This window comes from Schistocerca americana, chromosome 4 (genome assembly GCF_021461395.2).
Source record: "Schistocerca americana isolate TAMUIC-IGC-003095 chromosome 4, iqSchAmer2.1, whole genome shotgun sequence".
Classification (NCBI taxonomy): domain Eukaryota; kingdom Metazoa; phylum Arthropoda; class Insecta; order Orthoptera; family Acrididae; genus Schistocerca; species Schistocerca americana.
This window is the reverse complement of record NC_060122.1, coordinates 41,391,149-41,417,265: the sequence shown is the minus strand read 5'-3', so window position 1 is coordinate 41,417,265 and position 26,117 is coordinate 41,391,149.

The window sequence follows — 26,117 nt, the reverse complement described above, 5'->3', positions numbered from 1 at the left end:
AGTAACAGTGACGACGTTAACGTGGACATATAGTGGCACATCGGTTCCGTAGGACAGGCCATAGCAAGAATGATAGAGAGAATGGGCTTCGAAAAGTGGGAGCAGCAGGCAGGAGTACTATGACTCTCTTAAGGTAGCCAAACGAATCGTCACCATGTGAAATTTTTTGTTGAAAACTCGAGGATATCTTCGATAAGGTAGGTCAGACAACGTTAAGGTTTACATGTAGTGGCATATTGCTCCTGCAGGACTGACCACAGTAATAATTAAAGAGTGGAAAGAAAGAAGGTAGGTCGAGCAGCTGGCAACAGTAACTATGACTCTCTAAAGGTAGCCAAATGCCTCGTCACTCGGCGAAATTTATTTGAAAACTCGAGGAAATCGTTGTTGAGGTAACTCAGACAACGGTAACATGGACAGGTGGTGGCGTATCGCTTCTGCAGGACTGACCACATAACGATTTAAATGGAGGAAAGATTCAAAGAAGGGGGAGCAGCTGGCTGCAGTAACTATGACGCTTATAAGGTAGCCAAATGCCTCGTCATCCGGCGAGGTACATTTGCTAACTCGAGAGACTCGTAGTGGGAGTAACAGAGACGCCGTTAACGTGGACATATAGTGGCACATCGGTTCTGTAGGACAGCCATAGCAAGAATGATAGAGAGAAAGGGCTTAGAAAAGTGGGAGCAGCAGGCAGGGGTACTATGACTCCCTTAAGGTAGCCAAATGCCTCGTCACCATGTAAAATTTTTTTTTGAAAACTCGAGGATATTTTCGTTAAGGTAGCTCAGACAACGTTAAGGTTTACATGTAGTGGCATATTGCTCCTGCAGGACTGACCACAGTAATAATTAAAGAGTGGAAAGAAAGAAAGTAGGTCGAGCAGCTGGCAGCAGTAAATATGACTCTCTTAAGGTAGCCAAATGCCTCGTCAGTCGGCGAGATTTATTTGAAAACTCGAGGAAATCGTCGTTGAAGTAAATCAGACAACGGTAACATGCACAGGTGGTGGCGTATCGCTCTGCAGGACTGACCACAGTACGATTTAAAGGGAGGAAAGATTCAAAGAAGGGGGAGCAGCTGGCTGCAGTAACTATGACTCTCTTAAGGTAGCCAAATGCCTCGTCACCCGGCGAGGTACATTTGCTAACTCGAGAGACTCGTAGTGGGAGTGACAGTGACGACGTTAACCTGGACATATAGTGGCACATCGGATCTGTAGGACAGCCATAGCAAGAATGATAGAGAGAATGGGCTTAGAAAAGTGGGAGCAGCAGGCAGGGGTACTATGACTCTCTTAAGGCAGCCAAATGCCTCGTCACTATGTGAAATTTTTTTTGAAATCTCGAGAATATCTTCGCTAAGGTAGCTCAGACAACGTTAAGGTTTACATGTAGTGGCATATTGCTCCTGCAGGACTGACCACAGTAATAATTAATGAGTGGAAAGAATGAAAGTAGGTCGAGCAGCTGGCAGCAGTAACTATGACTCTCTTAAGGTAGCCAAATGCCTCGTCACTCGGCGAATTTTATTTGAAAACTCGAGGAAATCGTTGTTGAGGTAACTCAGACAACGGTAACATGGACAGGTGGTGGCGTATCGCTTCTGCAGGACTGACCACATAACGATTTAAATGGAGGAAAGATTCAAAGAAGGGGGAGCAGCTGGCTGCAGTAACTATGACGCTTATAAGGTAGCCATATGCCTCGTCATCCGGCGAGGTACATTTGCTAACTCGAGAGACTCGTAGTGGGAGTAACAGACACGACGTTAACGTGGACATATAGTGGCACATCGGTTCTGTAGGACAGCTATAGCAAGAATGATAGAGAGAAAGGGCTTAGAAAAGTGGGAGCAGCAGGCAGGGGTACTATGACTCTCTTAAGGTAGCCAAATGCCTCGTCACTATGTGAAATTTTTTTTGAAAACTCGAGAATATCTTCGTTAAGGTGGCTCAGACAACGTTAAGGTATACATGTAGTGGCATATTGCTCCTGCAGGACTGACCACAGTAATAAGTAATGAGTGGAAAGAAAGAAAGTAGGTCGAGCAGCTGGCAGCAGTAACTATGACCCTCTTAAGGGTGCCAAATGCCTCGTCACTCGGCGAAATTTATTTGAAAACTCGAGGAAATCGTCGTTGAAGTAACTCAGACAATGGTAACATGGACAGGTGGTAGCGTATCGCTTCTGCAGGACACAACAGTACGAATTAAAGAGAGGAAAGTATCAAAGAAGGGGTAGGAGCTGGCTGCAGTAACTATGACTCTCTTAAGGTAGCCAAATGCCTCGTCACTCGGCGAAATTTATTTGAAAACTCGAGGAAATCGTCGTCGAAGTAACACAGACAACGGTAACATATACAGGTGGTGGCGTATCGCTTCTGCAGGACTGACCACATAACGATTTAAATGGAGGAAAGATTCAAAGAAGGGGGAGCAGCTGGCTGCAGTAACTATGACGCTTATAAGGTAGCCAAATGCCTCGTCATCCGGCGAGGTACATTTGCTAACTCGAGAGACTCGTAGTGGGAGTAACAGAGACGACGTTAACGTGGACATTTAGTGGCAGATCGGTCCTGTAGGACAGCCATAGCAAGAATGATAGAGAGAAAGGGCTTAGAAAAGTGGGAGCAGCAGGCAGGGGTACTATGACTCCCTTAAGGTAGCCAAATGCCTCGTCACCATGTAAAATTTTTTTTGGAAAACTCGAGGATATTTTCGTTAAGGTAGCTCAGACAACATTAAGGTTTACATGTAATGGCATATTGCTCCTGCAGGACTGACCACAGTAATAATGAAAGAGTGGAAAGAAAGAAAGTTGGTCGAGCAGCTGGCAGCAGTAACTATGACTCTCTTAAGGTAGCCAAATGCCTCGTCACTCAGCGAAATTTATTTGAAAACTCGAGGAAATCATCGTTGAAGTAACTCAGACAACGGTAACATGGACAGGTGGTGGCGTATCGCTTCTGCAGGACACCAAGGTACGAATTAAAGAGAGGAAAGATTTAAAGAAGGGGGAGCAGCTGCCTGCAGTAACTATGACGCTCTTAATGTAGCCAAATGGCTCGTCATCCGGCGAGGTACATTTGCTAACTCGAGAGACTCGTAGTGGGAGTAACAGAGACGACGTTAACGTGGACATATAGTGGCGCATCGGTTCTGTAGAACAGCCATAGCAAGAATGATAGAGAGAAAGGGCTTAGAAAAGTGGGAGCAGCAGGCAGGGGTACTATGACTCCCTTAAGGTAGCCAAATGCCTCGTCACCATATAAAATTTTTTTTTGAAAACTCGAGGATATCTTCGATAAGGTAGCTCAGACAACGTTAAGGTTTACATGTAGTGGCATATTGCTCCTGCAGGACTGACCACAGTAATAATTAAAGAGTGGAAAGAAAGAAAGTAGGTCGAGCAGCTGGCAGCAGTAACTTTGACTCTCTCAAGGTAGCCAAATACCTCGTCAGTAGGCGAAATTTATTTAAAAACTCGAGGAAATCGTTGTTGAGGTAACTCAGACAACGGTAACATGGACAGGTGGTGGCGTATCGCTTCTGCAAGACTGACCACAGTACGAATTAAAGACAGGAAAGATTCAAAGAAGGGGGAGCAGCTGGCTGCAGTAACTATGACGCTCTTAAGGTAGCCAAATGCCTCGTCATCCGGCGAGGTACATTTGCTAACTCGAGAGACTCGTAGTGGGAGTAACAGAGACGACGTTAACGTGGACATATAGTGGCACATCGGTTCTGTAGGACAGCCATAGCAAGAATGATAGAGAGAAAGGGCTTAGAAAAGTGGGAGCAGCAGGCAGGGGTACTATGACCCTCTTAAGGTAGCCAAATGCCTCGCCACCATGTGAAATTTTTTTTGAAAACTCGAGAATATCTTCGTTATGGTAGCTCAGACAACGTTAAGGTATACATGTAGTGGCATATTGCTGCTGCAGGACTGACCACAGTAATAATTAATGAGTGGAAAGAAAGAAAGTAGGTCGAGCAGCTGGCAGCAGTAACTATGACTCTCTTAAGGGTGCCAAATGCCTCGTCACTCGGCGAAATTTATTTGAAAACTCGAGGAAATCGTCGTTGAAGTAACTCAGACAACGGTAACATGGACAGGTGGTGGCGTATCGCTTCTGCAGGACACCACAGTACGAATTAAAGAGAGGAAAGTATCAAAGAAGGGGGAGGAGCTGGCTGCAGTACTATGACTCTCTTAAGGTAGCCAAATGACTCGTCACTCGGCGAAATTTATTTGAAAACTCGAGGAAATCGTCGTCGAAGTAACTCAGATAACGGTAACATATACAGGTGGTGGCGTATCGCTTCTGCAGGACACCAAGGTACGAATTAAAGAGGGGAAAGATTCAAAGAAGGGGGAGCAGCTGGCTGCTGTAACTATGACTCTCTTAAGGTAGCCAAATGCCTCGTCACTCGGCGAACTTTATTTGAAAACTCGAGGAAATCGTTGTTGAAGTAACTCAGACAACGGTAACATGGACAGGTGGTGGCGTATCGCCTCTGCAGGACACCAAGGTACGAATTAAAGAGAGGAAAGATTCAAAGAAGGGGGAGCAGCTGCCTGCAGTAACTATGATGCTCTTAAGGTAGCCAAATGCCTAGTCATCCGGCGAGGTACATTTGCTAACTCGAGAGACTCGTAGTGGAAGTAACAGAGACGACGTTAATGTGGACATATAGTGGCACATCGGTTCTGTAGGACAGCCATAGCAAGAATGATAGGGAGAAAGGGCTTAGAAAAGTGGGAGCAGCAGGCAGGGGTACTATGACTCCCTTAAGGTAGCCAAATGCCTCGTCACCATGTAAAATTTTTTTTGAAAACTCGAGGATATCTTCGATATGGTAGCTCAGTCAAGGTTAACGTTTACATGTAGTGGCATATTGCTCCTGCAGGACTGACCACAGTAATAATTAAAGAGTGGAAAGAAAGAAAGTAGGTCGAGCAGCTGGCAGCAGTAACTATGACTCTCTTAAGGTAGCCAAATGCCTCGTCACTCGGCGAAATTTATTTGAAAACTCGAGGAAATCGTCGTTGAAGTAACTCAGACAACGGTAACATGGACAGGTGGTGGCGTATCGCTTCTGCAGGACACCAAGGTACGAATTAAAGAGAGGAAAGATTCAAAGAAGGGGGAGCAGCTGCCTGCCGTAACTATGACGCTCTTAATGTAGCCAAATGCCTCGTCATCCGGCGAGGTACATTTGCTAACTCGAGAGACTCGTAGTGGGAGTAACAGAGACGACGTTAACGTGGACATATGGTGGCACATCGGTTCTGTAGGACAGCCATAGCAAGAATGATAGAGAGATAGGGCTTAGAAAAGTGGGAGCAGCAGGCAGGGGTACGATGACTCATTTAAGGTAGCCAAATGCCTCGTCACCATGTAAAATTTTTTTTGAAAACTCGAGGATATCTTCGATAAGGTAGCTCAGACAACGTTAAGGTTTACATGTAGTGGCACATTGCTCCTGCAGGACTGACCACAGTAATAATTAAAGAGTGGAAAGAAAGAAAGTAGGTCGAGCAGCTGGCAGCAGTAACTATGACTCTCTTAAGGTAGCCAAATGCCTCGTCACTCGGCGAAATTTATTTGAAAACTCGAGGAAATCGTCGTCGAAGTAACTCAGACAACGGTAACAAATACAGGTGGTGGCGTATCGCTTCTGCAGGACACCAAGGTACGAATTAAAGAGGGGAAAGATTCAAAGAAGGGGGAGCAGCTGGCTGCAGTAACTATGACGCTTATATGGTAGCCAAATGCCTCGTCATCCGGCGAGGTACATTTGCTAACTCGAGAGACTCGTAGTGGGAGTAACAGAGACGACGTTAACGTGGACATATAGTGGCACATCGGTTCTGTAGGACAGCCATAGCAAGAATGATAGAGAGAAAGGGCTTAGAAAAGTGGGAGCAGCAGGCAGGGGTACTATGACTCTGTTAAGGTAGCCAAATGCCTCGTCACCGTGTGAAATTTTTTTTGAAAACTCGAGAATATCTTCGTTAAGGTGGCTCAGACAACGTTAAGGTATACATGTAGTGGCATATTGCTCCTGCAGGACTGACCACAGTAATAATTAATGAGTGGAAAGAAAGAAAGTAGGTCGAGCAGCTGGCAGCAGTAACTATGACCCTCTTAAGGGTGCCAAATGCCTCGTCACTCGGCGAAATTTATTTGAAAACTCGAGGAAATCGTCGTTGAAGTAACTCAGACAATGGTAACATGGACAGGTGGTGGCGTATCGCTTCTGCAGGACACAACAGTACGAATTAAAGAGAGGAAAGTATCAAAGAAGGGGTAGGAGCTGGCAGCAGTAACTATGACTCTCTTAAGGTAGCCAAATGCCTCGTCACTCGGCGAACTTTATTTCAAAACTCGAGGAAATCATCGTCGAAGGAACTCAGACAGCGGTAACATATACAGGTGGTGGCGTATCGCTTCTGCAGGACACCAAGGTACGTATTAAAGAGAGGAAAGATTCAAAGAAGGGGGAGCAGCTTGCTGCAGTAACTACGACTCTCTTAAGGTAGCCAAATGCCTCGTCACTCGGCGAACTTTATTTGAAAACTCGAGGAAATCGTTGTTGAAGTAACTCAGACAACGGTAACATGGACAGGTGGTGGCGTATCGCTTCTGCAGGACACCACAGTACGAATTAAAGACAGGAAAGATTCAAAGAAGGGGGAGCAGCTGCCTGCAGTAACTATGACGCTCTTAAGGTAGCCAAATGCCTCGTCATCCGGCGAGGTACATTTGCTAACTCGAGAGACTCGTAGTGGGAGTAACAGAGACGACGTTAACGTGGACATATAGTGGCACATCGGTTCTGTAGGACAGCCATAGCAAGAATGATAGAGAGAAAGGGCTTACAAAAGTGGGAGCAGCAGGCAGGGGTACTATGACTCTCTTAAGGTAGCCAAATGCCTCGTCACCATGTAAAATTTTTTTTGAAAACTCGAGGATATCTTCGATAAGGTAGCTCAGACAACGTTAAGGTTTACATGTAGTGGCATATTGCTCCTGCAGGACTGACCACAGTAATAATTAAAGAGTGGAAAGAAAGAAAGTAGGTCGAGCAGCTGGCAGCAGTAACTATGACTCTCTTAAGGTAGCCAAATGCCTCGTCACTCGGCGAAATTTATTTGAAAACTCGAGGAAATCGTCGTCGAAGTAACTCAGACAACGGTAACATATACAGGTGGTGGCGTATCGCTTCTGCAGGACACCAAGGTACGAATTAAAGAGGGGAAAGATTCAAAGAAGGGGGAGCAGCTGGCTGCAGTAACTATGACTCTCTTAAGGTAGCCAAATGCCTCGTCAGCCGGCGAGGTACATTTGCTAACTCGAGAGACTCGTAGTGGGAGTAACAGAGACGACGTTAACGTGGACATATAGTGGCACATCGGTTCTGTAGGACAGCCATAGCAAGAATGATAGAGAGAAAGGGCTTAGAAAAGTGGGAGCAGCAGGCAGGGGTACTATGACTCCCTTAAGGTAGCCAAATGCCTCGTCACCATGTAAAATTTTTTTTGGAAAACTCGAGGATATTTTCGTTAAGGTAGCTCAGACAACGTTAAGGTTTACATGTAGTGGCATATTGCTCCTGCAGGACTGACCACAGTAATAATTAAAGAGTGGAAAGAAAGAAAGTAGGTCGAGCAGCTGGCAGCAGTAACTATGACTCTCTTAAGGTAGCCAAATGCCTCGTCACTCATCGAAATTTATTTGAAAACTCGAGGAAATCGTCGTTGAAGTAACTCAGACAACGGTAACATGGACAGGTGGTGGCGTATCGCTTCTGCAGGACACCAAGGTACGAATTAAAGAGAGGAAAGATTTAAAGAAGGGGGAGCAGCTGCCTGCAGTAACTATGACGCTCTTAATGTAGCCAAATGGCTCGTCATCCGGCGAGGTACATTTGCTAACTCGAGAGACTCGTAGTGGGAGTAACAGAGACGACGTTAACGTGGACATATAGTGGCACATCGGTTCTGTAGGACAGCCATAGCAAGAATGATAGAGTGAAAGGGCTTAGAAAAGTGGGAGCAGCAGGCAGGGGTACTATGACTCCCTTAAGGTAGCCAAATGCCTTGTCACCATGTAAAATTTTTTTTGAAAACTCGAGGATATCTTCGATAAGGTAGCTCAGACAACGTTTAGGTTTACATGTAGTGGCATATTGCTCCTGCAGGACTGACCACAGTAATAATTAAAGAGTGGAAAGAAAGAAAGTAGGTCGAGGAGCTATCAGCAGTAACAATGATTCTCTTAAGGTAGCCAAATGCCTCGTCACTCGGCGAAATTTATTTGAAAACTCGAGGAAATCGTCGTCGAAGTAACTCAGACAACGGTAACATATACAGGTGGTGGCGTATCGCTTCTGCAGGACACCAAGGTACGAATTAAAGAGAGGAAAGATTCAAAGAAGGGGGAGCAGCTGGCTGCAGTAACTATGACTCTCTTAAGGTAGCCAAATGCCTCGTCGCTCGGCGAAATTTATTTGAAAACTCGAGGAAATCGTTGTTGAGGTAACTCAGACAACGGTAACATGGACAGGTGGTGGCGTATCGCTTCTGCAGGACTGACCACAGAACGAATTAAAGACAGGAAAGATTCAAAGAAGGGGGAGCAGCTGGCTGCAGTAACTATGACGCTTATAAGGTAGCCAAATGCCTCGTCATCCGGCGAGGTACATTTGCTAACTCGAGAGACTCGTAGTGGGAGTAACAGAGACGACGTTAACGTGGACATATAGTGGCAGATCGGTTCTGTAGGACAGCCATAGCAAGAATGATAGAGAGAAAGGGCTTAGAAAAGTGGGAGCAGCAGGCAGGGGTACTATGACTCCCTTAAGGTAGCCAAATGCCTCGTCACCATGTAAAATTTTTTTTGGAAAACTCGAGGATATTTCCGTTAAGGTAGCTCAGACAACATTAAGGTTTACATGTAGTGGCATATTGCTCCTGCAGGACTGACCACAGTAATAATTAAAGAGTGGAAAGAAAGAAAGTTGGTCGAGCAGCTGGCAGCAGTAACTATGACTCTCTTAAGGTAGCCAAATGCCTCGTCATCCGGCGAGGTACATTTGCTAACTCGAGAGACTCGTAGTGGGAGTAACAGTGACGACGTTAACGTGGACATATAGTGGCACATCGGTTCCGTAGGACAGGCCATAGCAAGAATGATAGAGAGAATGGGCTTAGAAAAGTGGGAGCAGCAGGCAGGATACTATGACTCTCTTAAGGTAGCCAAATGAATCGTCACCATGTGAAATTTTTTGTTGAAAACTCGAGGATATCTTCGATAAGGTAGGTCAGACAACGTTAAGGTTTACATGTAGTGGCATATTGCTCCTGCAGGACTGACCACAGTAATAATTAAAGAGTGGAAAGAAAGAAGGTAGGTCGAGCAGCTGGCAGCAGTAACTATGACTCTCTTAAGGTAGCCAAATGCCTCGTCACTCGGCGAATTTTATTTGAAAACTCGAGGAAATCGTTGTTGAGGTAACTCAGACAACGGTAACATGGACAGGTGGTGGCGTATCGCTTCTGCAGGACTGACCACATAACGATTTAAATGGAGGAAAGATTCAAAGAAGGGGGAGCAGCTGGCTGCAGTAACTATGACGCTTATAAGGTAGCCATATGCCTCGTCATCCGGCGAGGTACATTTGCTAACTCGAGAGACTCGTAGTGGGAGTAACAGAGACGACGTTAACGTGGACATATAGTGGCACATCGGTTCTGTAGGACAGCCATAGCAAGAATGATAGAGAGAAAGGGCTTAGAAAAGTGGGAGCAGCAGGCAGGGGTACTATGACTCTCTTAAGGTAGCCAAATGCCTCGTCACCATGTGAAATTTTTTTTGAAAACTCGAGAATATCTTCGTTAAGGTGGCTCAGACAACGTTAAGGTATACATGTAGTGGCATATTGCTCCTGCAGGACTGACCACAGTAATAATTAATGAGTGGAAAGAAAGAAAGTAGGTCGAGCAGCTGGCAGCAGTAACTATGACCCTCTTAAGGGTGCCAAATGCCTCGTCACTCGGCGAAATTTATTTGAAAACTCGAGGAAATCGTCGTTGAAGTAACTCAGACAATGGTAACATGGACAGGTGGTGGCGTATCGCTTCTGCAGGACACAACAGTACGAATTAAAGAGAGGAAAGTATCAAAGAAGGGGTAGGAGCTGGCTGCAGTAACTATGACTCTCTTAAGGTAGCCAAATGCCTCGTCACTCGGCGAAATTTATTTGAAAACTCGAGGAAATCGTCGTCGAAGTAACTCAGACAACGGTAACATATACAGGTGGTGGCGTATCGCTTCTGCAGGACTGACCACATAACGATTTAAATGGAGGAAAGATTCAAAGAAGGGGGAGCAGCTGGCTGCAGTAACTATGACGCTTATAAGGTAGCCAAATGCCTCGTCATCCGGCGAGGTACATTTGCTAACTCGAGAGACTCGTAGTGGGAGTAACAGAGACGACGTTAACGTGGACATTTAGTGGCAGATCGGTCCTGTAGGACAGCCATAGCAAGAATGATAGAGAGAAAGGGCTTAGAAAAGTGGGAGCAGCAGGCAGGGGTACTATGACTCCCTTAAGGTAGCCAAATGCCTCGTCACCATGTAAAATTTTTTTTGGAAAACTCGAGGATATTTTCGTTAAGGTAGCTCAGACAACATTAAGGTTTACATGTAATGGCATATTGCTCCTGCAGGACTGACCACAGTAACAATTAAAGAGTGGAAAGAAAGAAAGTTGGTCGAGCAGCTGGCAGCAGTAACTATGACTCTCTTAAGGTAGCCAAATGCCTCGTCACTCAGCGAAATTTATTTGAAAACTCGAGGAAATCGTCGTTGAAGTAACTCAGACAACGGTAACATGGACGCAGGCGTATCGCTTCTGCAGGACACCAAGGTACGAATTAAAGAGAGGAAAGATTTAAAGAAGGGGGAGCAGCTGCCTGCAGTAACTATGACGCTCTTAATGTAGCCAAATGGCTCGTCATCCGGCGAGGTACATTTGCTAACTCGAGAGACTCGTAGTGGGAGTAACAGAGACGACGTTAACGTGGACATATAGTGGCGCATCGGTTCTGTAGAACAGCCATAGCAAGAATGATAGAGAGAAAGGGCTTAGAAAAGTGGGAGCAGCAGGCAGGGGTACTATGACTCCCTTAAGGTAGCCAAATGCCTCGTCACCATATAAAATTTTTTTTGAAAACTCGAGGATATCTTCGATAAGGTAGCTCAGACAACGTTAAGGTTTACATGTAGTGGCATATTGCTCCTGCAGGACTGACCACAGTAATAATTAAAGAGTGGAAAGAAAGAAAGTAGGTCGAGCAGCTGGCAGCAGTAACTTTGACTCTCTCAAGGTAGCCAAATACCTCGTCACTCGGCGAAATTTATTTAAAAACTCGAGGAAATCGTTGTTGAGGTAACTCAGACAACGGTAACATGGACAGGTGGTGGCGTATCGCTTCTGCAGGACTGACCACAGTACGAATTAAAGACAGGAAAGATTCAAAGAAGGGGGAGCAGCTGGCTGCAGTAACTATGACGCTCTTAAGGTAGCCAAATGCCTCGTCATCCGGCGAGGTACATTTGCTAACTCGAGAGACTCGTAGTGGGAGTAACAGAGACGACGTTAACGTGGACATATAGTGGCACATCGGTTCTGTAGGACAGCCATAGCAAGAATGATAGAGAGAAAGGGCTTAGAAAAGTGGGAGCAGCAGGCAGGGGTACTATGACTCACTTAAGGTAGCCAAATGCCTCGCCACCATGTGAAATTTTTTTTGAAAACTCGAGAATATCTTCGTTATGGTAGCTCAGACAACGTTAGGGTATACATGTAGTGGCATATTGCTGCTGCAGGACTGACCACAGTAATAATTAATGAGTGGAAAGAAAGAAAGTAGGTCGAGCAGCTGGCAGCAGTAACTATGACTCTCTTAAGGGTGCCAAATGCCTCGTCACTCGGCGAAATTTATTTGAAAACTCGAGGAAATCGTCGTCGAAGTAACTCAGACAACGGTAACATGGACAGGTGGTGGCGTATCGCTTCTGCAGGACACCACAGTACGAATTAAAGAGAGGAAAGTATCAAAGAAGGGGGAGGAGCTGGCTGCAGTACTATGACTCTCTTAAGGTAGCCAAATGACTCGTCACTCGGCGAAATTTATTTGAAAACTCGAGGAAATCGTCGTCGAAGTAACTCAGACAACGGTAACATATACTGGTGGTGGCGTATCGCTTCTGCAGGACACCAAGGTACGAATTAAAGAGGGGAAAGATTCAAAGAAGGGGGAGCAGCTGGCTGCAGTAACTATGACTCTCTTAAGGTAGCCAAATGCCTCGTCACTCGGCGAACTTTATTTGAAAACTCGAGGAAATCGTTGTTGAAATAACTCAGACAACGGTAACATGGACAGGTGGTGGCGTATCGCCACTGCAGGACACCAAGGTACGAATTAAAGAGAGGAAAGATTCAAAGAAGGGGGAGCAGCTGCCTGCAGTAACTATGATGCTCTTAAGGTAGCCAAATGCCTCGTCATACGGCGAGGTACATTTGCTAACTCGAGAGACTCGTAGTGGAAGTAACAGAGACGACGTTAATGTGGACATATAGTGGCACATCGGTTCTGTAGGACAGCCATAGCAAGAATGGTAGAGAGAAAGGGCTTAGAAAAGTGGGAGCAGCAGGCAGGGGTACTATGACTCTCTTAAGGTAGCCAAATGCCTCGTCACCATGCAAAATTTTTTTTGAAAACTCGAGGATATCTTCGATAAGGTAGCTCAGACAACGTTAAGGTTTACATGTAGTGGCATATTGCTCCTGCAGGACTGACCACAGTAATAATTAAAGAGTGGAAAGAAAGAAAGTAGGTCGAGCAGCTGGCAGCAGTAACTATGACTCTCTTAAGGTAGCCAAATGCCTCGTCACTCGGCGAAATTTATTTGAAAACTCGAGGAAATCGTCGTCGAAGTAACTCAGACAACGGTAACATATACAGGTGGTGGCGTATCGCTTCTGCAGGACTGACCACATAACGATTTAAATGGAGGAAAGATTCAAAGAAGGGGGAGCAGCTGGCTGCAGTAACTATGACGCTTATAAGGTAGCCAAATGCCTCGCCATCCGGCGAGGTACATTTGCTAACTCGAGAGACTCGTAGTGGGAGTAACAGAGACGACGTTAACGTGGACATATAGTGGCACATCGGTTCTGTAGGACAGCCATAGCAAGAATGATAGAGAGAAAGGGCTTAGAAAAGTGGGAGCAGCAGGCAGGAGTACTATGACTCTCTTAAGGTAGCCAAATGCCTCGTCACCATGTGAAATTTTTTTTGAAAACTCGAGAATATCTTCGTTAAGGTGGCTCAGACAACGTTAAGGTATACATGTAGTGGCATATTGCTCCTGCAGGACTGACCACAGTAATAATTAATGAGTGGAAAGAAAGAAAGTAGGTCGAGCAGCTGATAGCAGTAACTATGACCCTCTTAAGGGTGCCAAATGCCTCGTCACTCGGCGAAATTTATTTGAAAACTCGAGGAAATCGTCGTTGAAGTAACTCAGACAATGGTAACATGGACAGGTGGTGGCGTATCGCTTCTGCAGGACACAACAGTACGAATTAAAGAGAGGAAAGTATCAAAGAAGGGGTAGGAGCTGGCTGCAGTAACTATGACTCTCTTAAGGTAGCCAAATGCCTCGTCACTCGGCGAAATTTATTTGAAAACTGGAGGAAATCGTCGTCGAAGTAACTCAGACAACGGTAACATATACAGGTGGTGGCGTATCGCTTCTGCAGGACTGACCACATAACGATTTAAATGGAGGAAAGATTCAAAGAAGGGGGAGCAGCTGGCTGCAGTAACTATGACGCTTATAAGGTAGCCAAATGCCTCGTCATCCGGCGAGGTACATTTGCTAACTCGAGAGACTCGTAGTGGGAGTAACAGAGACGACGTTAACGTGGACATTTAGTGGCAGATCGGTCCTGTAGGACAGCCATAGCAAGAATGATAGAGAGAAAGGGCTTAGAAAAGTGGGAGCAGCAGGCAGGGGTACTATGACTCTCTTAAGGTAGCCAAATGCCTCGCCACCATGTGAAATTTTTTTTGAAAACTCGAGAATATCTTCGTTATGGTAGCTCAGACAACGTTAAGGTATACATGTAGTGGCATATTGCTGCTGCAGGACTGACCACAGTAATAATTAATGAGTGGAAAGAAAGAAAGTAGGTCGAGCAGCTGGCAGCAGTAACTATGACTCTCTTAAGGGTGCCAAATGCCTCGTCACTCGGCGAAATTTATTTGAAAACTCGAGGAAATCGTCGTTGAAGTAACTCAGACAACGGTAACATGGACAGGTGGTGGCGTATCGCTTCTGCAGGACACCACAGTACGAATTAAAGAGAGGAAAGTATCAAAGAAGGGGGAGGAGCTGGCTGCAGTACTATGACTCTCTTAAGGTAGCCAAATGACTCGTCACTCGGCGAAATTTATTTGAAAACTCGAGGAAATCGTCGTCGAAGTAACTCAGACAACGGTAACATATACAGGTGGTGGCGTATCGCCTCTGCAGGACACCAAGGTACGAATTAAAGACAGGAAAGATTCAAAGAAGGGGGAGCAGCTGGCTGCAGTAACTATGACGCTCTTAAGGTAGCCAAATGCCTCGTCATCCGACGAGGTACATTTGCTAACTCGAGAGACTCGTAGTGGGAGTAACAGAGACGACGTTAACGTGGACATATAGTGGCACATCGGTTCTGTAGGACAGCCATAGCAAGAATGATAGAGAGAAAGGGCTTAGAAAAGTGGGAGCAGCAGGCAGGGGTACTATGACTCTCTTAAGGTAGCCAAATGCCTCGAAACCATGTGAAATTTTTTTTGAAAACTCGAGAATATCTTCGTTATGGTAGCTCAGACAACGTTAGGGTATACATGTAGTGGCATATTGCTGCTGCAGGACTGACCACAGTAATAATTAATGAGTGGAAAGAAAGAAAGTAGGTCGAGCAGCTGGCAGCAGTAACTATGACTCTCTTAAGGGTGCCAAATGCCTCGTCACTCGGCGAAATTTATTTGAAAACTCGAGGAAATCGTCGTCGAAGTAACTCAGACAACGGTAACATGGACAGGTGGTGGCGTATCGCTTCTGCAGGACACCACAGTACGAATTAAAGAGAGGAAAGTATCAAAGAAGGGGGAGGAGCTGGCTGCAGTACTATGACTCTCTTAAGGTAGCCAAATGACTCGTCACTCGGCGAAATTTATTTGAAAACTCGAGGAAATCGTCGTCGAAGTAACTCAGACAACGGTAACATATACAGGTGGTGGCGTATCGCTTCTGCAGGACACCAAGGTACGAATTAAAGAGGGGAAAGATTCAAAGAAGGGGGAGCAGCTGGCTGCAGTAACTATGACTCTCTTAAGGTAGCCAAATGCCTCGTCACTCGGCGAACTTTATTTGAAAACTCGAGGAAATCGTTGTTGAAATAACTCAGACAACGGTAACATGGACAGGTGGTGGCGTATCACCTCTGCAGGACACCAAGGTACGAATTAAAGAGAGGAAAGATTCAAAGAAGGGGGAGCAGCTGCCTGCAGTAACTATGATGCTCTTAAGGTAGCCAAATGCCTCGTCATACGGCGAGGTACATTTGCTAACTCGAGAGACTCGTAGTGGAAGTAACAGAGACGACGTTAATGTGGACATATAGTGGCACATCGGTTCTGTAGGACAGCCATAGCAAGAATGATAGAGAGAAAGGGCTTAGAAAAGTGGGAGCAGCAGGCAGGGGTACTATGACTCTCTTAAGGTAGCCAAATGCCTCGTCACCATGTAAAATTTTTTTTGAAAACTCGAGGATATCTTCGATAAGGTAGCTCAGACAACGTTAAGGTTTACATGTAGTGGCATATTGCTCCTGCAGGACTGACCACAGTAATAATTAAAGAGTGGAAAGAAAGAAAGTAGGTCGAGCAGCTGGCAGCAGTAACTATGACTCTCTTAAGGTAGCCAAATGCCTCGTCACTCGGCGAAATTTATTTGAAAACTCGAGGAAATCGTCGTTGAAGTAACTCAGACAACGGTAACATGGACAGGTGGTGGCGTATCGCTTCTGCAGGACACCAAGGTACGAATTAAAGAGAGGAAAGATTTAAAGAAGGGGGAGCAGCTGATTGCAGTAACTATGACGCTCTTAATGTAGCCAAATGGCTCGTCATCCGGCGAGGTACATTTGCTAACTCGAGAGACTCGTAGTGGGAGTAACAGAGACGACGTTAACGTGGACATATAGTGGCGCATCGGTTCTGTAGATCAGCCATAGCAAGAATGATAGAGAGAAAGGGCTTAGAAAAGTGGGAGCAGCAGGCAGGGGTACTATGACTCCCTTAAGGTAGCCAAATGCCTCGTCACCATATAAATTTTTTTTTGAAAACTCGAGGATATCTTCGATAAGGTAGCTCAGACAACGTTAAGGTTTACATGTAGTGGCATATTGCTCCTGCAGGACTGACCAAAGTAATAATTAAAGAGTGGAAAGAAAGAAAGTAGGTCGAGCTGCTGGCAGCAGTAACTTTGACTCTCTCAAGGTAGCCAAATACCTCGTCACTCGGCGAAATTTATTTAAAAACTCGAGGAAATCGTTGTTGAGGTAACTCAGACAACGGTAACATGGACAGGTGGTGGCGTATCGCTTCTGCAGGACTGGCCACAGTACGAATTAAAGACAGGAAAGATTCAAAGAAGGGGGAGCAGCTGGCTGCAGTAACTATGACGCTCTTAAGGTAGCCAAATGCCTCGTCATCCGGCGAGGTACATTTGCTAACTCGAGAGACTCGTAGTGGGAGTAACAGAGACGACGTTAACGTGGACATATAGTGGCACATCGGTTCTGTAGGACAGCCATAGCAAGAATGATAGAGAGAAAGGGCTTAGAAAAGTGGGAGCAGCAGGCAGGGGTACTATGACTCTCTTAAGGTAGCCAAATGCCTCGCCACCATGTGAAATTTTTTTTGAAAACTCGAGAATATCTTCGTTATGGTAGCTCAGACAACGTTAAGGTATACATGTAGTGGCATATTGCTGCTGCAGGACTGACCACAGTAATAATTAATGAGTGGAAAGAAAGAAAGTAGGTCGAGCAGCTGGCAGCAGTAACTATGACTCTCTTAAGGGTGCCAAATGCCTCGTCACTCGGCGAAATTTATTTGAAAACTCGAGGAAATCGTCGTTGAAGTAACTCAGACAACGGTAACATGGACAGGTGGTGGCGTATCGCTTCTGCAGGACACCACAGTACGAATTAAAGGGAGGAAAGTATCAAAGAAGGGGGAGGAGCTGGCTGCAGTACTATGACTCTCTTAAGGTAGCCAAATGACTCGTCACTCGGCGAAATTTATTTGAAAACTCGAGGAAATCGTCGTCGAAGTAACTCAGACAACGGTAACATATACAGGTGGTGGCGTATCGCCTCTGCAGGACACCAAGGTACGAATTAAAGACAGGAAAGATTCAAAGAAGGGGGAGCAGCTGGCTGCAGTAACTATGACGCTCTTAAGGTAGCCAAATGCCTCGTCATCCGGCGAGGTACATTTGCTAACTCGAGAGACTCGTAGTGGGAGTAACAGAGACGACGTTAACGTGGACATATAGTGGCACATCGGTTCTGTAGGACAGCCATAGCAAGAATGATAGAGAGAAAGGGCTTAGAAAAGTGGGAGCAGCAGGCAGGGGTACTATGACTCTCTTAAGGTAGCCAAATGCCTCGCCACCATGTGAAATTTTTTTTGAAAACTCGAGAATATCTTCGTTATGGTAGCTCAGACAACGTTAGGGTATACATGTAGTGGCATATTGCTGCTGCAGGACTGACCACAGTAATAATTAATGAGTGGAAAGAAAGAAAGTAGGTCGAGCAGCTGGCAGCCGTAACTATGACTCTCTTAAGGGTGCCAAATGCCTCGTCACTCGGCGAAATTTATTTGAAAACTCGAGGAAATCGTCGTCGAAGTAACTCAGACAACGGTAACATGGACAGGTGGTGGCGTATCGCTTCTGCAGGACACCACAGTACGAATTAAAGAGAGGAAAGTATCAAAGAAGGGGGAGGAGCTGGCTGCAGTACTATGACTCTCTTAAGGTAGCCAAATGACTCGTCACTCGGCGAAATTTATTTGAAAACTCGAGGAAATCGTCGTCGAAGTAACTCAGACAACGGTAACATATACAGGTGGTGGCGTATCGCTTCTGCAGGACACCAAGGTACGAATTAAAGAGGGGAAAGATTCAAAGAAGGGGGAGCAGCTGGCTGCAGTAACTATGACTCTCTTAAGGTAGCCAAATGCCTCGTCACTCGGCGAACTTTATTTGAAAACTCGAGGAAATCGTTGTTGAAATAACTCAGACAACGGTAACATGGACAGGTGGTGGCGTATCGCCTCTGCAGGACACCAAGGTACGAATTAAAGAGAGGAAAGATTCAAAGAAGGGGGAGCAGCTGCCTGCAGTAACTATGATGCTCTTAAGGTAGCCAAATGCCTCGTCATACGGCGAGGTACATTTGCTAACTCGAGAGACTCGTAGTGGAAGTAACAGAGACGACGTTAATGTGGACATATAGTGGCACATCGGTTCTGTAGGACAGCCATAGCAAGAATGATAGAGAGAAAGGGCTTAGAAAAGTGGGAGCAGCAGGCAGGGGTACTATGACTCTCTTAAGGTAGCCAAATGCCTCGTCACCATGTAAAATTTTTTTTGAAAACTCGAGGATATCTTCGATAAGGTAGCTCAGACAACGTTAAGGTTTACATGTAGTGGCATATTGCTCCTGCAGGACTGACCACAGTAATAATTAAAGAGTGGAAAGAAAGAAAGTAGGTCGAGCAGCTGGCAGCAGTAACTATGACTCTCTTAAGGTAGCCAAATGCCTCGTCACTCGGCGAAATTTATTTGAAAACTCGAGGAAATCGTCGTCGAAGTAACTCAGACAACGGTAACATATACAGGTGGTGGCGTATCGCTTCTGCAGGACTGACCACATAACGATTTAAATGGAGGAAAGATTCAAAGAAGGGGGAGCAGCTGGCTGCAGTAACTATGACGCTTATAAGGTAGCCAAATGCCTCGTCATCCGGCGAGGTACATTTGCTAACTCGAGAGACTCGTAGTGGGAGTAACAGAGACGACGTTAACGTGGACATATAGTGGCACATAGGTTCTGTAGGACAGCCATAGCAAGAATGATAGAGAGAAAGGGCTTAGAAAAGTGGGAGCAGCAGGCAGGAGTACTATGACTCTCTTAAGGTAGCCAAATGCCTCGTCACCATGTGAAATTTTTTTTGAAAACTCGAGAATATCTTCGTTAAGGTGGCTCAGACAACGTTAAGGTATACATGTAGTGGCATATTGCTCCTGCAGGACTGACCACAGTAATAATTAATGAGTGGAAAGAAAGAAAGTAGGTCGAGCAGCTGGTAGCAGTAACTATGACCCTCTTAAGGGTGCCAAATGCCTCGTCACTCGGCGAAATTTATTTGAAAACTCGAGGAAATCGTCGTTGAAGTAACTCAGACAATGGTAACATGGACAGGTGGTGGCGTATCGCTTCTGCAGGACACAACAGTACGAATTAAAGAGAGGAAAGTATCAAAGAAGGGGTAGGAGCTGGCTGCAGTAACTATGACTCTCTTAAGGTAGCCAAATGCCTCGTCACTCGGCGAAATTTATTTGAAAACTGGAGGAAATCGTCGTCGAAGTAACTCAGACAACGGTAACATATACAGGTGGTGGCGTATCGCTTCTGCAGGACTGACCACATAACGATTTAAATGGAGGAAAGATTCAAAGAAGGGGGAGCAGCTGGCTGCAGTAACTATGACGCTTATAAGGTAGCCAAATGCCTCGTCATCCGGCGAGGTACATTTGCTAAATCGAGAGACTCGTAGTGGGAGTAACAGAGACGACGTTAACGTGGACATTTAGTGGCAGATCGGTCCTGTAGGACAGCCATAGCAAGAATGATAGAGAGAAAGGGCTTAGAAAAGTGGGAGCAGCAGGCAGGGGTACTATGACTCCCTTAAGGTAGCCAAATGACTCGTCACCATGTAAAATTTTTTTTGGAAAACTCGAGGATATTTTCGTTAAGGTAGCTCAGACAACATTAAGGTTTACATGTAATGGCATATTGCTCCTGCAGGACTGACCACAGTAATAATTAAAGAGTGGAAAGAAAGAAAGTTGGTCGAGCAGCTGGCAGCAGTAACTATGACTCTCTTAAGGTAGCCAAATGCCTCGTCACGCAGCGAAATTTATTTGAAAACTCGAGGAAATCGTCGTTGAAGTAACTCAGACAACGGTAACATGGACAGGTGGTGGCGTATCGCTTCTGCAGGACACCAAGGTACGAATTAAAGAGAGGAAAGATTTAAAGAAGGGGGAGCAGCTGCCTGCAGTAACTATGACGCTCTTAATGTAGCCAAATGGCTCGTCATCCGGCGAGGTACATTTGCTAACTCGAGAGACTCGTAGTGGGAGTAACAGAGACGACGTTAACGTGGACATATAGTGGCGCATCGGTTCTGTAGATCAGCCATAGCAAGAATGATAGAGAGAAAGGGCTTAGAAAAGTGGGAGCAGCAGGCAGGGGTACTATGACTCCCTTAAGGTAGCCAAATGCCTCGTCACCATATAAAATTTTTTTTGAAAACTCGAGGATATCTTCGATAAGGTAGCTCAGACAACGTTAAGGTTTACATGTAGTGGCATATTGCTCCTGCAGGACTGACCAAAGTAATAATTAAAGAGTGGAAAGAAAGAAAGTAGGTCGAGCAGCTGGCAGCAGTAACTTTGACTCTCTCAAGGTAGCCAAATACCTCGTCACTCGGCGAAATTTATTTAAAAACTCGAGGAAATCGTTGTTGAGGTAACTCAGACAACGGTAACATGGACAGGTGGTGGCGTATCGCTTCTGCAGGACACGACAGTACGAATTAAAGAGAGGAAAGTATCAAAGAAGGGGGAGGAGCTGGCTGCAGTACTATGACTCTCTTAAGGTAGCCAAATGACTCGTCACTCGGCGAAATTTATTTGAAAACTCGAGGAAATCGTCGTCGAAGTAACTCAGACAACGGTAACATATACAGGTGGTGGCGTATCGCTTCTGCAGGACACCAAGGTAGGTATTAAAGAGAGGAAAGATTCAAAGAAGGGGGAGCAGCTTGCTGCAGTAACTACGACTCTCTTAAGGTAGCCAAATGCCTCGTCACTCGGCGAACTTTATTTGAAAACTCGAGGAAATCGTTGTTGAAGTAACTCAGACAACGGTAACATGGACAGGTGGTGGCGTATCGCTTCTGCAGGACACCACAGTACGAATTAAAGACAGGAAAGATTCAAAGAAGGGGGAGCAGCTGCCTGCAGTAACTATGATGCTCTTAAGGTAGCCAAATGCCTCGTCATCCGGCGAGGTACATTTGCTAACTCGAGAGACTCGTAGTGGGAGTAACAGAGACGATGTTAACGTGGACATATAGTGGCACATCGGTTCTGTAGGACAGCCATAGCAAGAATGATAGAGAGATAGGGCTTAGAAAAGTGGGAGCAGCAGGCAGGGGTACTATGACTCCCTTAAGGTAGCCAAATGATTCGTCACCATGTAAAATTTTTTTTGAAAACTCGAGGATATGTTCGATAAGGTAGCTCAGACAACGTTAAGGTTTACATGTAGTGCCACATTGCTCCTGCATGACTGACCACAGTAAAAATTAAAGAGTGGAAAGAAAGAAAGTAGGTCGAGCAGCTGGCAGCAGTAACTATGACTCTCTTAAGGTAGCCAAATGCCTCGCCACTCGGCGAAATTTATTTGAAAACTCGAGGAAATCGTTGTTGAAGTAACTCAGACAACGGTAACATGGACAGGTGGTGGCGTATCGCTTCTGCAGGACACCAAGGTACGAATTAAAGAGGGGAAAGATTCAAAGAAGGGGGAGCAGCTGGCTGCAGTAACTATGACGCTCTTAAGGTAGCCAAATGCCTCGCCATCGGAGAGGTACATTTGCTAACTCGAGAGACTCGTAGTGGGTGTAACAGTGACGACGTTAACGTGGACGTATAGTGGCACATCGGTTCTGTAGGACAGCCATAGCAAGAATGATAGAGAGAAAGGGCTTAGAAAAGTGGGAGCAGCAGGCAGGGGTACTATGACTCTCTTAAGGTAGCCAAATGCCTCGTCACCATGTAAAATTTTTTTTGAAAACTCGAGGATATCTTCGATAAGGTAGCTCAGACAACGTTAAGGTTTACATGTAGTGGCATATTGCTCCTGCAGGACTGACCACAGTAATAATTAAAGAGTGGAAAGAAAGAAAGTAGGTCGAGCAGCTGGCAGCAGTAACTATGACTCTCTTAAGGTAGCCAAATGCCTCGTCACTCGGCGAAATTTATTTGAAAACTCGAGGAAATCGTCGTTGAAGTAACTCAGACAACGGTAACATATACAGGTGGTGGCGTATCGCTTCTGCAGGACACCAAGGTACGAATTAAAGAGGGGAAAGATTCAAAGAAGGGGGAGCAGCTGGCTGCAGTAACTATGACTCTCTTAAGGTAGCCAAATGCCTCGTTACTCGGCGAACTTTATTTGAAAACTCGAGGAAATCGTTGTTGAAGTAACTCAGACAACGGTAACATGGACAGGTGGTGGCGTATCGCTTCTGCAGGACACCAAGGTACGAATTAAAGAGAGGAAAGATTCAAAGAAGGGGGAGCAGCTGCCTGCAGTAACTATGATGCTCTTAAGGTAGCCAAATGCCTCGTCATCCGGCGAGGTACATTTGCTAACTCGAGAGACTCGTAGTGGGAGTAAGAGAGACGACGTTAACGTGGACATATAGTGGCACATCGGTTCTGTAGTACAGCCATAGCAAGAATGATAGAGAGAAAGGGCTTAGAAAAGTGGGAGCAGCAGGCAGGGGTACTATGACTCCCTTAAGGTAGCCATATGCCTCGTCACCATGTAAAATTTTTTTTGAAAACTCGAGGATATCTTCGATAAGGTAGCTCAGACAACGTTAAGGTTTACATGTAGTGGCATATTGCTCCTGCAGGACTGACCACAGTAATAATTAAAGAGTGGAAAGAAAGAAAGTAAGTCGAGCAGCTGGCAGCAGTAACTATGACTCTCTTAAGGTAGCCAAATGCCTCGTCACTCGGCGAACTTTATTTGAAAACTCGAGGAAATCGTTGTTGAAGTAACTCAGACAACGGTAACATGGACAGGTGGTGGCGTATCGCCTCTGCAGGACACCAAGGTACGAATTAAAGAGAGGAAAGATTCAAAGAAGGGGGAGCAGCTGCCTGCATTAACTATGGTGCTCTTAAGGTAGCCAAATGCCTCGTCATCCGGCGAGGTACATTTGCTGACTCGAGAGACTCGTAGTGGGAGTAACAGAGACGACGTTAACGTGGACATATAGTGGCACATCGGTTCTGTAGGACAGCCATGGCAAGAATGATAGAGAGAAAGGGCTTAGAAAAGTGGGAGCAGCAGGCAGGGGTACTATGACTCCCTTAAGGTAGCCAAATGCCTCGTCACCATGTAAAATTTTTTTTGAAAACTCGAGGATATCTTCGATAAGGTAGCTCAGACAACGTTAAGGTTTACATGTAGTGGCATATTGCTCCTGCAGGACTGACCACAGTAATAATTAAAGAGTGGAAAGAAAGAAAGTAGGTCGAGCAGCTGGCAGCAGTAACTATGACTCTCTTAAGGTAGCCAAATGCCTCGTCACTCGGCGAAATTTATTTGAAAACTCGAGGAAATCGTCGTTGAAGTAACTCAGACAACGGTAACATGGACAGGTGGTGGCGTATCGCTTCTGCAGGACACCAAGGTACGAATTAAAGAGAGGAAAGATTCAAAGAAGGGGGAGCAGCTGGCTGCAGTAACTATGACGCTCTTAATGTAGCCAAATGCCTCGTCATCCGGCGAGGTACATTTGCTAACTCGAGAGACTCGTAGTGGGAGTAACAGAGACGACGTTAACGTGGACATATGGTGGCACATCGGTTCTGTAGGACAGCCATAGCAAGAATGATAGAGAGATAGGGCTTAGAAAAGTGGGAGCAGCAGGCAGGGGTACTATGACTCCCTTATGGTAGCCAAATGATTCGTCACCATGTAAAATTTTTTTTGAAAACTCGAGGATATGTTCGATAAGGTAGCTCAGACAACGTTAAGGTTTACATGTAGTGCCACATTGCTCCTGCAGGACTGACCACAGTAATAATTAAAGAGTGGAAAGAAAGAAAGTAGGTCGAGCAGCTGGCAGCAGTAACTATGACTCTCTTAAGGTTGCCAAATGCCTCGTCACTCGGCGAAATTTATTTGAAAACTCGAGGAAATCGTCGTTGAAGTAACTCAGACAACGGTAACATGGACAGGTGGTAGCGTATCGCTTCTGCAGGACACCAAGGTACGAATTAAAGAGAGGAAAGATTCAAAGAAGGGGGAGCAGCTGGCTGCAGTAACTATGACGCTCTTAATGTAGCCAAATGCCTCGTCATCCGGCGAGGTACATTTGCTAACTCGAGAGACTCGTAGTGGGAGTAACAGAGACGACGTTAACGTGGACATATAGTGGCACATCGGTTCTGTAGGACAGCCATAGCAAGAATGATAGAGAGAAAGGGCTTAGAAAAGTGGGAGCAGCAGGCAGGGGTACTATGACTCTCTTAAGGTATTCAAATGCCTCGTCACCATGTAAAATTTTTTTTGAAAACTCGAGGATATCTTCGATAAGGTAGCTCAGACAACGTTAAGGTTTACATGTAGTGGCATGTTGCTCCTGCAGGACTGACCACAGTAATAATTAAAGAGTGGAAAGAAAGAAAGTAGGTCGAGCAGCTGGCAGCAGTAACTATGACTCTCTTAAGGTAGCCAAATGCCTCGTCACTCGGCGAAATTTATTTGAAAACTCGAGGAAATCGTCGTCGAAGTAACTCAGACAACGGTAACATATACAGGTGGTGGCGTATCGCTTCTGCAGGACACCAAGGTACGAATTAAAGAGGGGAAAGATTCAAAGAAGGAGGAGCAGCTGGCTGCAGTAACTATGACCCTCTTAAGGTAGCCAAATGCCTCGTCACTCGGCGAACTTTATTTGAAAACTCGAGGAAATCGTTGTTGAAGTAACTCAGACAACGGTAACATGGACAGGTGGTGGCGTATCGCCTCTGCAGGACCCCAAGGTACGAATTAAAGAGAGGAAAGATTCAAAGAAGGGGGAGCAGCTGCCTGCAGTAACTATGGTGCTCTTAAGGTAGCCAAATGCCTCGTCATCCGGCGAGGTACATTTGCTAACTCGAGAGACTCGTAGTGGGAGTAACAGAGACGACGTTAACGTGGACATATGGTGGCACATCGGTTCTGTAGGACAGCCATAGCAAGAATGATAGAGAGAAAGGGCTTAGAAAAGTGGGAGCAGCAGGCAGGGGTACTATGACTCCCTTAAGGTAGCCAAATGCCTCGTCACCATGTAAAATTTTTTTTGAAAACTCGAGGATATCTTCGATAAGGTAGCTCAGACAACGTTAAGGTTTACATGTAGTGGCATATTGCTCCTGCAGGACTGACCACAGTAATAATTAAAGAGTGGAAAGAAAGAAAGTAGGTCGAGCAGCTGGCAGCAGTAACTATGACTCTCTTAAGGTAGCGAAATGCCTCGTCACTCGGCGAAATTTATTTGAAAACTCGAGGAAATCGTCGTCGAAGTAACTCAGACAACGGTAACATATACAGGTGGTGGCGTATCGCTTCTGCAGGACACCAAGGTACGAATTAAAGAGGGGAAAGATGCAAAGAAGGAGGAGCAGCTGGCTGCAGTAACTATGACTCTCTTATGGTAGCCAAATGCCTCGTCACTCGGCGAACTTTATTTGAAAACTCGAGGAAATCGTTGTTGAAGTAACTCAGACAACGGTAACATGGACAGGTGGTGGCGTATCGCCTCTGCAGGACACCAAGGTACGAATTAAAGAGAGGAAAGATTCAAAGAAGGGGGAGCAGCTGCCTGCAGTAA